This window comes from Leguminivora glycinivorella, chromosome 9, assembly GCF_023078275.1.
Source record: "Leguminivora glycinivorella isolate SPB_JAAS2020 chromosome 9, LegGlyc_1.1, whole genome shotgun sequence".
Classification (NCBI taxonomy): domain Eukaryota; kingdom Metazoa; phylum Arthropoda; class Insecta; order Lepidoptera; family Tortricidae; genus Leguminivora; species Leguminivora glycinivorella.
In genome coordinates, this window is record NC_062979.1 from 7,486,056 (window position 1) to 7,500,279 (window position 14,224).

The 14,224-nt window shown below is 36.3% G+C and overlaps 1 protein-coding gene across 1 annotated transcript in view; it reads left to right on the forward strand.

Annotated features, from left to right (window-relative positions):
- Nucleotides 1-14,224, forward strand: part of LOC125229496 (exostosin-2) — a 93,675-nt gene that overhangs the window by 12,127 nt on the left and 67,324 nt on the right. The window lies entirely within an intron of this gene.

Genomic DNA, 14,224 nt, shown 5'->3' on the forward strand with positions numbered 1-14,224 from the left:
CCATTCAGAACAACTCAGTTAATAAAAGATATTGCGAAAAAATCTTTAAATCGAGGTTCCGCTCTCGACTGTTCCTCCATCAAAATTTAATCAATCGTGACGAAATTTGAGAATCTGAATATCAATGAAATAATCTATCCGCCGGACCGTTTAGTTTTTTTGGCTAATTGTTACCAATTTTAAATGCCACACCTTTATTTGCGCCATAATCAATGTATTGGAAAATAAGAATCTTTAAAAATAAGAATTAAAAAAAAAACATAATGGTCCGACACAGATAAAAATAATAATAATCTGAGTTGAAAAAGTCATTGCTCAATCTTCAAAAACCAGGAAGGAAATAGTCGAGAGCGTTTGTATGGAGAATTGACCCCTCCTGTATTGTCTTAAGTGCTAAAGTTTCCGACTTACCCTCTATGGCCGATTTGGATTTAAGTCTCTGCAGATTCTTATATGTAGTTAATTCCGCACACGTCCAGAAAGGAATGTTAGATGGAACATCATTGGCGGCATATATGTATATCTATCCCATATACAGGAGTACATTAGCATTTAAAAATAAAGTCATATACCTATGCCGTTTTGAGAAATGTCAATTACCTCATAAAATCAGGTTTTTGCGTACATTAATTGAAGAAACTTAGTCACTAATTGCAAAAAAGACCCAGAAATAAAATCAGTCATCGTGATAAATTTGATACAAAAAGCTTTATGGAAATACAAAGACAAATACTTTAACACCAATGTCTACCATGCGCCTGGCCGGATACACGGGCTGTCGATCGCTGCGTTCAGTTGAGAGTGTTGTGTCCCGTTACGATGCCGGTCAACATTCTTAGACTATTCTTACCTAGTTTCAAAAGATACCTAGTTCTCCTTTGGTCTCTACCTTCTATCATCATCTTCGTTTGTCTACAACTGGTCTCTTTTTCCCAGTCTCTTTGTGCTTCCATCTCTTTTATCTTCTCAATGACTCCTTTCGTGACGTCAGCTGACATCGGCAGAGCCGGTTCCGGACCCAAGAATTCCGTCTCCGCCCCCGCCCTTGCCAACTCGTCCGCTTTCTCATTACCTGTAACTCCCTGGTGTCCCGGTACCCACGCAACCGTTACACTTCTATCCTTGCTTATCGAGTTGAGCTCTTCCCTACATTCTTTCACCAGGGACGAGGTCACCGATATTCTCTTCAGAGCCTTTAGCGCCGCTTGGCTATCAGTGTATATTACCACGGCTCCATCTTGTATGTCACTTTCTTTTATTATACGTGCACAGCGCGCTATGGCACACGCTACCATAGCTGGGCACCGTTAATCAAATAGTTAACTTCGATAATCGTTAATCCGTTACTAAAAAAGTTAACTTCGTTAATCGTTAATCCGATACATTTCGACAAACTTAACGGAAGTTAAAGTTAATCGATAATCCGTTAACACGTAATAAAAATTGAATTTTACTTGCATCAATAATCCATTATATTGTATTATGTTACTGTACAGTACAGCAAAGCCTCTCAAAACATCCCTAAAGGGATGCCTAGGTCAAATCCCGAAATGTTAACAAATGTGAGTGTGTTTATTAAAACGTCCCACTTTGTCGGTTACCATTAAGGCGAGATTTACTTGTATATTTATATGAATATACTGACGAAGTGGCTTTATAGCAATCAACAAAGTGAGACGTTTTCCAGTGTACACTCACAAATATCGTTTTGAAGTGAATGTGGTCATAAATTGTACTCCAATTAGCGGCCCTGACACAATCGCCACGGGTAAAAAGCAAAGCAAAGAGAACAATACTAGCTTATATATAATTTCGTATTTTTAACGATCGACATCGGGTTTTTTCAGTAGCGTTCACAACGTGTTTTTCGCTGCGCCGCTGGCGCCTGCCATGCTAGATTAACGATTAATGGACTAGGATAAATTTAACGGAAGTTAACGAATCCGTTAACATTTTTTAAAGTTAACTTAAAAGTTAATCCGTTAATCGAAATGTTAACTTCGTTAATTTACGATTAACGGATTAACGAGTTAATGCCCAGCTATGCACGCTACGTTGTATGTTCTACAGAGTCAAACCTAAGTAATTATACTAAAATTATCTTCTAAAAGGCTTTTTCGCCCTCTTTGGATGATTAATGCGAATGTGTAAACAATAATTGATTAATTCTTATGAATAAAGAAAGCTCTCGAGCTAATTGATTTTCTTGCTATCGGGGAGTGAGTTTTCTATAATTTCTAAGAATTTTGCTAATCGTTTCCAAACGTCTATGCTTAAAACAAAATTGATTTTGATTTAACATTTAATTACAACACCGGATTTAAGCTGAAATTGAAATTGGTTGTGAAATTAGTTTCGTACGCCGCTTTCGCCCTAGTCACCTAGTAATTCAAGTTTGCCATCAAATTAAAGTTTGCTGTTTCCGATGACAACGCGACAACGCAATTTCGATGTTCGTGTGGCTCGGCCTATTGGCGCCTATATTGTGAATAAATATGTGGCTTTTCAACCCAGAAGGGCCCTTATGCTTCAAGTGCAATATGGTCCTTTGCGTTACGAGCGAAATTCTTATAAAACTGATTTTTTTCACAAGCTTTTATGAGTGAACGCCACAATTCATTTGAAAAAAATAATCATTGGTTTTATCCAGGAATGGTTATCATAGAAGTATTACTTTATGAGTAAGTATGGAATAAGGACTGTTCAATTTATTAAGCGGACACTTAAAAAAGCATTTTTTTTTCTGCATAGTATAACATCTCATTTAGCTGAATGTTATTAAAACGACAACAAACGTAATAGATAATATTTAATATGAAAAAACAACTTAATTAACTACATCGGTAAAAATTTCGGACTTTTATACCGATACTACGCATGAGTGCCTGCACATAACTTCTTGCTACTTTTCGGCAAGTTGCAGTCCATATTCGTTTGAATTCATTAAGAAATATATCTTCTCAGACATTCTTTCGTAAGTATGTCTCAACATTGGTCCAGTACCGCTCGATAGGTCAGAGATCTGGACAATTTGGTGATTGGCTTCTTTTTTAACAAATTCCATGTTTTTTTGGTTTTAGTAGCTCAACTGTCTGACCAGCATAGTGAGCACTTGCTAATTCAGGCCCAAACAAAGGAGAAATATAATGTATCGAATAGATCAGCGGTTCTCAAACTTATTTTCCCATGGAACCCTTTTAGAAAGTAAAATATCTGACGGAACCCTTAATTTTTTTTTATTGCAATCTTTATTTTAATAAGCAATCATGATAGTAAAATCTAATCACTAGATTCTAATGTGAGGTATTACATGAAACTGTTTTTTATTTTTTATCAATTGGTGAATATTTGGTTTTATGGAAGAGAGTTGAAGTTGCATATCAGGTACCCAAAATTCACACGGAGCCCCCAGAGAGGCTTTACGGAGCCCTAGGGGTCCGCGGAGCACACTTTGAGAATGGCTGGAATAGATGACAAAAAATCGTATTTGAATGCATTCTTTTCTGTAAATTTCGCCACCAATAGTACCAGTAGCAAAATAAGATACACTCTTAAAGCAACAGGAACATATTATTGCCTGCTAAACAAGTAAGTACTTTTTTCCAGAATTTATCCATTTTTATGGTTTTCTCCTCATCTAGCACATACTCTCATTATACGACGTCATTGTGGGACTGGGGTCCTGGTAATGTACTACAGTCAAATTTGACGCACGTTTTGTCGTTCATTAAAATGCAACGAGATTTATTCTTTAGCAACATTTTATACAATTTTCCGCACCATTTTTTGGATCGCAATTTGTTATCTGCACTTCTCTTCTGCATTTTCTGCTTCTTATAAGTCTTTATATTATTTACTTTTTTATATTTTGAACAGTACCTACGCGAATGCCTACTTTTTTTACAATTTGGTGAACCGATAGATAATTTTACGATTTTAACAAGCGCCTAACTTTATCCTTGACTTGAGGATTTGCCGGACCGCTTCTATGCCTAGATTTCGGTAAATCCTCAAGCTTATGATGCTCTTCAAATTTTGTAACGATTTGGAACACCGCTGATTTTGAAAAATTGTACATATTTTCGATTTTTTGCGGAGAACACTTTCCAGTACACCATTTGTGCAAGATTGCTTTGTGATCGTTCAAAGTAATACGCTGCATCGTGGAATATAATTAACTATGGAAGAATAACTATGTAGCGAATAGCGATTAACGTTGATAGCTTTTCTAATGTCGTCACCGTCAACTGTTTATCAATTGTTTTTAAATTAAAAATTTTAAAGATGTTTTAGTGTGTCCGCTTAGTAAATTGAACAGTCCTTAGTGTTTTCGGTAAGGAATCTGACCTGCAATATGTTATCCTTAAAAATTATATTTTCAGTAAAAAGTCATATCATAAGCCACACTATGTTCGCATTCGCGCGGTACGCATTTCTTTCCTGAGGCGCCTGGTTTTTTGAACCCTTCGTAGGGCCAACCCGAAAACAGTGAACGTTTGGAAAAACGGGAATCATACTCCTTCTTCCAATTAAGGTGTAGTTAGAGTGACAGAGAAAGATGCATTTAATTGCATTCTGCACACGCACCCTATTTTCCTGGCGTTTCGCCTGCTCTTTAATTTCAGTACGTGCTATGTAATCCGCTAGTATGTCGAGTTCTGTTAGAAAAATAACTAAGCTTCCATACCTACCTACTTCATCCGTTGTAATATAATAAGTAAGAAAAGTTTGCAAGCTAGGGATAGCGGCTATAATACCGATAATCCACTGTATCACAGAAAGAAAGAAGAGATAAGCGTGTAAGATCCTCCGCTCATACAATAATCGCCAAGATGCTGAGAGCATTGTTCTGAGATTAAATGTCAAACACACATTTGCTTTTATATCTAAGCCTAAAAGATTTTTGTCTTTTCTGACTTTGATATTGAATTTTGTTTGATTAATAGTTATTTGTTTTAGAAGAAGGCACAGCTGAGTATTCCAAAGTTCGTGAATTAAGGGCATCTTTGTCTTTATTAGTAACAAGTTTCATTGGTAACAAGGAAAGTTAGGCTTTGAAAAAGACCCTTCGTATTACTTAATACACAATATCTCGAGTCAGCGTCGTCAGCGATAGTTGCCAAAATTGAACCACGAGCGTAGAAAGTATGAGTGTTATTGGAATCCTGAGGGAAAAACAACATTATCTACATACCAACCAACGCGAGGAAAACATTAACTGGCAAACATTACAGTTCCAGAGAACGCTATTAAATATTTATCGTTAGTTATCATTTAAAAGTCAATTCTACCAGCGAACATGAGGAAACAACTCAAAATGTGCATCCAATTACTTCGTCACTTAAGTATGTGGATGAAATACAAGTTTCTCACACGTTTTTTAAGGAATACTTTAGGACTTCATTTAAAAATAATTTGTTTTCTAAATCATCTGAATCCACAGTGACTGAATACGCTCTCATTGAAAATAGGTGAACTGATTTGTTTTTTGAGATACTAAAAAATAAACTCGCGGCATCACCCCGCTATCACTTTCAGCGCCTACGGTGTCGCTGCAAAAACGTCAAATCGTCGATTATCGTGATAGATGAGTACTTTCCCTTTATACTGATCACTTCCAAACATTATCCAACCACCAACTTATCTGTGATCTTTTCCTTCTAAGCAGTCCTTGATTACCGCGGATCATTGTCGGTTGGTGATCTGAGTTGGAAGTTCGGTAAGCGAGTTCTGGTAAGCCGGTCGGAAACCCAAATTTCCCGAAGTCATTTGTTATCTAGCACCGGCTGCGGCCAGTTTGTTTGTGAGAAATATTGCAAGAATTTTACGAAAACTTAAGGTTTTAGCTGCACGCCTTGTGCGGTTATTTTTTTTGTATAATTTTCAGTTTTTCGCCTTGGAATTTTGGACATTTCTTTTTTTTGGTAAATTGTTTCTCTTGTTTGTCTAAGACAAGAATCCTGATTGAATTTTAGTAATATGCTTGCTTTACATTCAACAACGATTTTTCGTTCAATGCAAACATTGTAAAGTTCTACTTAGTTCTCGATTTACGGAAGACCCTTCAATGGGCGGAATTCATTTCCATTATTTATTTGCCATTACTAAAGTACCCTTTGTGGCGTTCATTTTCTCCTTGCTTCATTTTCCACAATGCTGTACGTATCTACTAGTTAAGGCAACGTAATAAGGTACTTGTTATGACTAGATAAAAATGTTGTAGGCAAAGGGTTTTTTCACTTCGGTCGATAACTTGTAACTTTTGCCATAACATAACCTTCCTCACTGTGTTTCAACAGAAACCTGATTGTCCCAGAAATCCCAATATGTTTAGGTGTTTCTACGCAAATCAGATATCCAATTTAACATTTTCAACACATCTGCAAAGTAAAACCGCACAAGGTAATATTCCTTTATATCGGAAGGTATGTGATAATTTCCCAAATACACCTCCTAATTCCCAAGTAACATAACAGCCTGCCGATCTGTAAAAATCGTCCCTCACATTTATATTACTAAGTATCGAAGTTAATGGAACATGAATGAGCCGCCCCTGATATCATTTAGGTATTTCTCAAGAGGCCTCCACATTTTTAGTTCGATTTCTTTTCTTTGCATTCGCCAGATTGACTCCTCTTCGGGATTTCGGAGTAATATTTCTTGATAAATATCCGTTGAAGATGGACTCGGGAATATCGGAATAGGTATTAGGGAATTGTAAATTTCTCGGATCATTTGTCTGACTCTGAACGTAGAACAGGATCGTTGGAAGTTGGTTATAAATATTTAATTTTAGCATATTTAAAGGGAGCTGGTTGGGTAATTTTCTGGGAAAATGCTTTTGGTATTTGATGAATGTATTTACATAACAATATTGATGTTCTTACTGTTTTATTCAACAACGAAAAACTGTTTTCGTTTAGTACATAATACATGCATAAATGAACAATTTTTTTTATAAATGCATATGGACGTGTATCGAGTATAGCTTCCTCCTCCTCATGGTCTTTCCTGGCTCACGCCGTACAGGTATAAAAAATGTTGATCCGTAAATTCTATCTGCAATAGTAAAAGGTGCTTCAAAATATTCGTTTCTAGGCAGTCGTGGCGGGTACTTGCCTACGGCTCTTTCCCTGATTGAGAGGTCCTTGACAAATTGTTGAATGAGGGTAATGTGTCGCTGTGCTTTTGATCAAATAGCGCTCCTCTCAAGCCAGGGTGTCTCGGGATGTTTGACCCACTTTGCTCCATTGTTGCTTGGTAGTAGTCATATCTATGTAATTCCTTTTCTCTGCAGCTGACTGTGTCTCCCCTAAAAACCAGTGCCATGGATCCTATTTTAACGTCTAATGGATTAAATTGTGGCGTAGGCGAGAGGCTGGCAACCTGTTACTGCAATATCACAATTTTCGTTTTCTTGCAACCCCTTGTTTGCCAAGAGTGACGCTGGAACTTGAGTAGTTTCATGTACTCTGCCTACCCCTTTATGCAAAACAGGTGTGATGTGTATACTTTTTAACAACTACGAGACGTGAGTACGTGATCTTATCATGAGAGTTTTTTCAACTAAACACATGAAGAAAATGCTGAAAAAACTCCCATGATAAGATCACGTACTCGCGTCTCGTAGTTGTTGTTAAGAAGTATTCATAAAAAACACAGCTACATTATAAAGTCTATTTCAACCCACCCTCGTAGGTAACAGGGAAATATAAATATTTAGAAAGGACTTACACTTGTTGAAGTTTTGAAATAATGGTCTCGGTGAAAGCATTGTGAAATTAAAATCATAAATTTCACCTGATATTGCGTCCTACTTTTATTTCACAATAGTTTATACCTTGTGCTAAATATATGAATGTATTTTCACAATGAGAGCGGTGAGTATAGTTGAAATAAAATAATATAATAACATGGACGAAATTAAGCTCAAGGAAATTCTGGAAATACTTGGACCACAGTAATTTTATTTACACAAATTTTGGCACAAAGGTTCTTAAATTAAATTTGTATTTGTAGGTAAATTAGCATAAAACCTTTTTTTGATGGAAAACCATTCTGATATTTAACCTAAAGGAATAAAGAACTTCAAATATCACGATATAAGATCACGTATTTGGCTATGACTAGGGATTGCAGTACCGGTACTGTTTTAAAGAACCGGGATTTTCGGTATCGAAGCAATATGGAACCGGGATTTCCCGGGATTTTCGGTACTTTCGGGACTGGTCTAATTTTTTCGCTTTTTCAAATATATCAACATATTTTTTGGCATTTTTTATCTTTTATTGATATATTACCATAACTGAACCGCACCGGCTTCGCTCGGCGTATTATTTTATCTGCCTTTTTTATTTCATAGTCATTTTCATAGTGAGATTATACCGTGCAACAACCACAAAAAATCGTGAAGAATTCTGCAACCTACTACTACTACTATCTGGCTACCATAGGCAGGCACCAATGGTTACCGTTGCAATACATTGCTCCGATTAAGCGATCTGCCATTACTGGGAGATGTTTAATCGCTTAGTAAAAGAAATAAGACAAATACTATTAAAGAAATATAATAATTTATTATCGACCGGTAGTAAAACCTCACAAAATTCCCCAAACATGTTATTTGAATCAAAGAATATAAACTCCAGGAAACAAAACATTTGAGATGGTGCACTATTTTTTTGCTAGTCAGAGGGATCGTTCTCGAGAAAATTTCTATGGAATACCGTAATATCACAATATATCTAAACATCTTTTTAAAAGTTAAGCATGTTTAAATAAATAAATAAATATTGGGGACATCTTACACAGATCAACTTAGCCCCAAACTAAGCAAAGCCTTTACTATGGGTGCTAAGCGATGTTTATAGCAGTTATCATTAAAAGTTAGACATAAGCCATTGCCGAATTTTTTTCTAGACCTACATTTATGTATCAGAGCGACAATTCCACCATACATTATTTTGTTATAAGTCGATCGGTACGTGCGGGCAGGGTTTTCGATTGAAGCTCTTAGCAGCGTGATTTTCACCGACTTTTAGCACATATGTCATGTTTTAATAATTAATTTATAATAAGAAAACCTTAAACATTCCTCAAGAATCACTCTCTTTATATATAGGTGAAAAACGCATAAATATCCGTTTGGTAGTTTTTGAGTCTATCGCAAAATTTGCGAACACGGTTTTATAACATGCAGAGAAATGAGTCAAATGAGATTGAGAGAGAAAACACAACTGAATATAACAAACCTTCACCAAAAATACAAAACTCGACTACTGAACTGGCTAGTGGGGCTAGCTAGGGTATCGCGGTGGCTACGGCTGCCAGGCTGCCACTGCCACACGCTATTAAATAGTGATTAAGCGCGTGTTACTGTACCTACGCCTATTTTTTAACTGTTTAAATAATATAAACAGAAATAAATAAATGTTGTAGCAAAAAATGTCACTAAAAATATTTCCCGAAAGTACCGGGATTTTTCAAGTTGATTTCTCGGTTCTTCGGTTCGGGAATTCCCGGTACTTTCGGTACCGGTATTTCCCGGGAGCAAACCCTAGCTATGACATCACACTAGTGTCATGCACATAAGGCCTATAAATATCAATCGATGGTTTAAAATAACCTAACCACAAAATTAAAATTCTGAAAAAAACCCCGACTGCGACATAGTAGACCGATTTTTATGAAACATGGCTAAGAACACTCCCGACTAACTCAGCTTTCAGACAAAAAAAACTAAATCTAAATCGGTTCATCCGTTCGGGAGCTACGATGCCACAGACAGACACACGCACAGACAGACAAACATACAGACACACAGACAGACAGACAGACAGATGGACAGACAGACACGTCAAACTTATAACAAACCCGTCGTTTTTGCGTCGGGGGTTAAAAAATAAGTATATAAGGAGTAATGTTACAGGCTGGCAAATAACGAGTAGAAATTAAAGAGTGGCAACATTGTAGTGTTGTCCTGTTTTCTCACATTAATTGATTTGAAAGAGACGACAGTACAGTGTTGCCGCCTTCTAATTGTTGCTCTTTCTGGTAAGGCTGTTTCTTTTATTTCACAAGCCCCCACATAACGAAAAATTCGCATTTTGTGTTTTATTTACAAATTGTATACCAAATCTGATTTTAAGGTAAATTATATACTGTTGGGAAAGTACAATTATTGTCTTACATATGTACAGGCTGATCCAGTGCCCTCAGGGTCCGTCAGCGTCACATGTACGGTTGACAGGTCTCTCGCGATTACGGTTACCAGGTCCACCGCTCCGAATTTGCGGGACAGACACATTAAAAATGAGGGGATTAGGGCTGAATTCGGGACATAGTTGTAAATTGTAATCCTGATGTTGTGTTTGCTTAAAATCTAATACTTACCTAGTTTACATACATTTGAAATGAGCATTAGATTACGGTGTTATATTGTAATTGAGACGAGAAATAATGAACACACATAGTTTATGAATGTTTCTTTGATGATCTTTGCCAATTAGATAATTTGGAATATAAGGAATATAGTCTTATTAAAATCAGTAAACATATAACCACAATTAGATTTTATTCAGTGACCTCCACTTATTTGTAGACATTAGTTTAAAAATCATAGTCCAGACAAGTCTTGTCCCGAAAATGTCGCAATGTCTTGTCACCCTTTTCATGGTTTAGGAAAAACGTGCTCTCGCTTTGGTGAACTGATACCAAACTTTTGTCAGAATTTAAATATGCAACGACCACCTTTTCGTTTTGCATTCCGCCCTACGCATAATAAACGAGCTATACAACGCTAAAAATATGGCCACGGCAGCTACAGGATCATGAAAACTAAAAATGACTAGCAATTTTCTGCGGCCTCTAGGGGGTATAAAGTAGGGGGTATAAGGTCTACTATCACCTGCAAAAGTACATGGAGAAATATTAACCCTTAAATGCATGACTTTGACAAAGATTTATTCAAATTTGAATTTTGGCATGTTGTCAATAGAGTCAAAAATAGATGATGCATATATACATCACTATGAATTCATTGATAAATTGGCCATGCACTTTTGCAGTTCCTTTACCTTTGCATATCGGTTAGTGCCACTATGTTTCGTCACCTCAGTACATACGTACAGTCACCATCAGATATATGGAACAGCCACGGCTCATAAATATCCGAACACGTGTCTATTGGCAAGGCGATATAGTGCGTGTTCAGATATTTTAAGTACTTACTTCGACCTCCAAAAAATGTGAATGCGACTGAACACCTAAAAGTTGATTTTTTTGTCACATGATCCAGGTTGAGAATTAGAAGGAACTCTTCAAAAACAATAGATTATCCTACAGTTTTTCCTCGAAAGCTCCTTCCTTTACTTTTTTTTTAGACTAAATTGTACATTTGCTATCGGAATGTTTTTCCGACAGGAGATGCTGACGTTGCCGATGGCTAAAAGTGTTTCCTTATTCAAGAAAACAAAACATTTCCCCGCCCTGCCCACCACATTTTGTTTGAGCCATTGAAATTTAAACCAAATTATTTAACGAATATGTTAGATTTTACTTTTTTCATGTTAAAAAAAACGTTTATTACCTATGCAGGCTTTTATTCACAATATGTCCTTTAAAAATCACTTTGGGCACGACTCTCGCAAAATTGCCTTTTTACAATGACGATTTATTCAGCAATTTCAATCGGACTCGTGAACATTGGAGTCCATAGTTTTTTATTGTTTTGATCAAAAATATGTCGCAGTTTTGTTGATTTATCTTTCTATAAAACTCTTATTGAGTTATTTTGTTTTATGAGCTAGTATATTATTATACATACACATAAACTATCAATAACAGGGCATCCTAATACGATAGTATGGAAATTTACACAACATTTATTGCAGTAATATTAGTAATATAGTAGATAATACACTTGGTAGATCTAGCACAAACTGCCAAATTGCATGAAGAAATTATGAATGAATTCATTAATAAATTTTCTATGCACTTTTGCAGGTCCCCGTACCTACTAGTCCTACTGCCTTCAATTACCACCTTTGCAAAAAAAAAATCTACATCTCGCAAACAGTATTTTAAGTACGTATACCTCCTCTCCTCCACTATCTACGAATAATAGATTTCGCCGGTAAAGCACCTCGTTTGTTCTACAAGTTCTACGATGCTTATATGTCTAGTGGCGAATGCGCTTCTGATCGATACATCATTTTGATTCTATATACAGTGAGTGAAATTGCATGCAGAAATTATGAATGAACACATTGATAAATGCACTTTTGCAGCTCACTGTACTCCTTATTAAAATTGTCTCTTGGCATACATTTATAATCCATGACTATTTACCACTATACGCACCAGCTTTTTAAAATTGAGTACCTGTACAATTTGAAAATAATGAAGTTACGCCAAAACTAAAATGGTCCAAATGTTCTTTAATTTAAACTCGATTTGGAACTACGGAATATTGTAACATCTAACGTTGCCATGAAAAAGTCCACACTAATTGGTCGCAACGGAACGTGGCCCTTAAAACTTTTGCACGGGTATCGCACGGGCACTTTAACCATATATTTATCTTATAAATACATGTCCCGTCCTTTAGAATCTTCCTCCTCGCTAATCTCACATCAAGGACACTTGGCCCATTTTTCCCTCGCGGCTTGAAACGAACAGGTATATACGTTTAACATTACAAGGGACTTCCATTATTTTGCCAAAAAACGGTTGGCTTAATTTAATTTGTTCGTGTAGTGCTGAAGGCAATGAAAGGTATTCGAAAATTTGTGAAATGTTTTAATAAGGGTTTAATTTTGGAGTTTCAATGTAAACTCGGCATTCTGGGTTAGACAACATTAAATTTCTTAATTGTTCAATTATAAGAAAGGTTAAGGTAAGCATTGTTTTTGATTAAATTCAGAATCAAGTTTGATGCATTTTTGAACGTTTTACGAAGGTGTACGAACTAACGGACGCTGGGTTCCAAAACAGAATATTAATAGCTAAAAATGCAGATACTGGGATGAGCACTAAACGAAAGAAAAATCAGTGAAGAAGACTGTAGATTTCTTGTTCACTTTTTTTAACCATCGACTTTCACTGCATGTTGTGCACTCATCCAACCATTTTCGCATTAGGTATATTATTGGTATCGGGGTTGTATGCGAGTCTTTATGTCATTATACTTATAATTACATCAGCATCTTCCTGTCTTCGGTATTCTGGGTATATATTCTCGAACATCCATCAGGAAACCAGTATGTTATTGATTTAGGCGGCCCATCCTCTTTGACTTCGTCATTTATAAATGTCGTTATGCCCATATTTTCTCAGTTTTGTCAAGATAACGTCGAGTGACCGATAACTTGATAGATGTTAGGGCTATCGCGACTGTTTTGTTCTTTGACAAGTTAATACCCATTAAAAAGCATGAAGATTTTGTAAAAAATATTGGGGCCACTTATTTTCTTAGGGTCTTATCCTAAGAAAATAAGAGGTTCCAATAAGTATGTCTCGTCGGGTACTTTTATCTGGAATCTTGAAAGAATTATTGAAATCGGTCCAACCGTTTGGAAGATTAACATCCTATCTATACTAAAATTGCCCTTCTTTTGTCGTAAAAAAGAGGGCTTTTGAGATATTTTTGAATCTCTTTTTACTAGTGAACTGTTTTCAGTTTGAGAAAAGTTATCTAGGTTAACGATATGTATATACAATATGTTAGAGATAATGGCTGAAGTTTAACATATTTTGGAGTAAAATCGTATCAAATATGAAACTTAAATGGCTTACAGGACTGGCTCACGGGAATCGAGTGTAATAGTTGCCTCGTCACTGTTATTTGCCAAATCTATTATTAATGGGCCGAGTTAGCTCCATCAATATTATTGTATTATCGCGGAATAAGGAACTCCGAAACTGGAACGCGTTATCTTTTCCCTAGAAGGAGCGCGGTGCGTAACGCCAAGAACCTAATACGTTTTACCCAGCCAATAATGAACCGTTTGACAATGCTGTAAGAGCTTTGATGTGTAAGTCGTTATCGTGGTCTTGTGATAAGCGAGCTCACCTGGTAGGGTCTGCGATTTTGCATGTCAAGGAGTGTTCAAATCGCTGATAAAGTGCAGACGAGTCGCTGGGTTCACTTTTCGATTATGCATATTCGTAATAGAGCGATGGAGAATCTCTGCGATATCGATTTTGAAATGAGTCGATTTAGCTT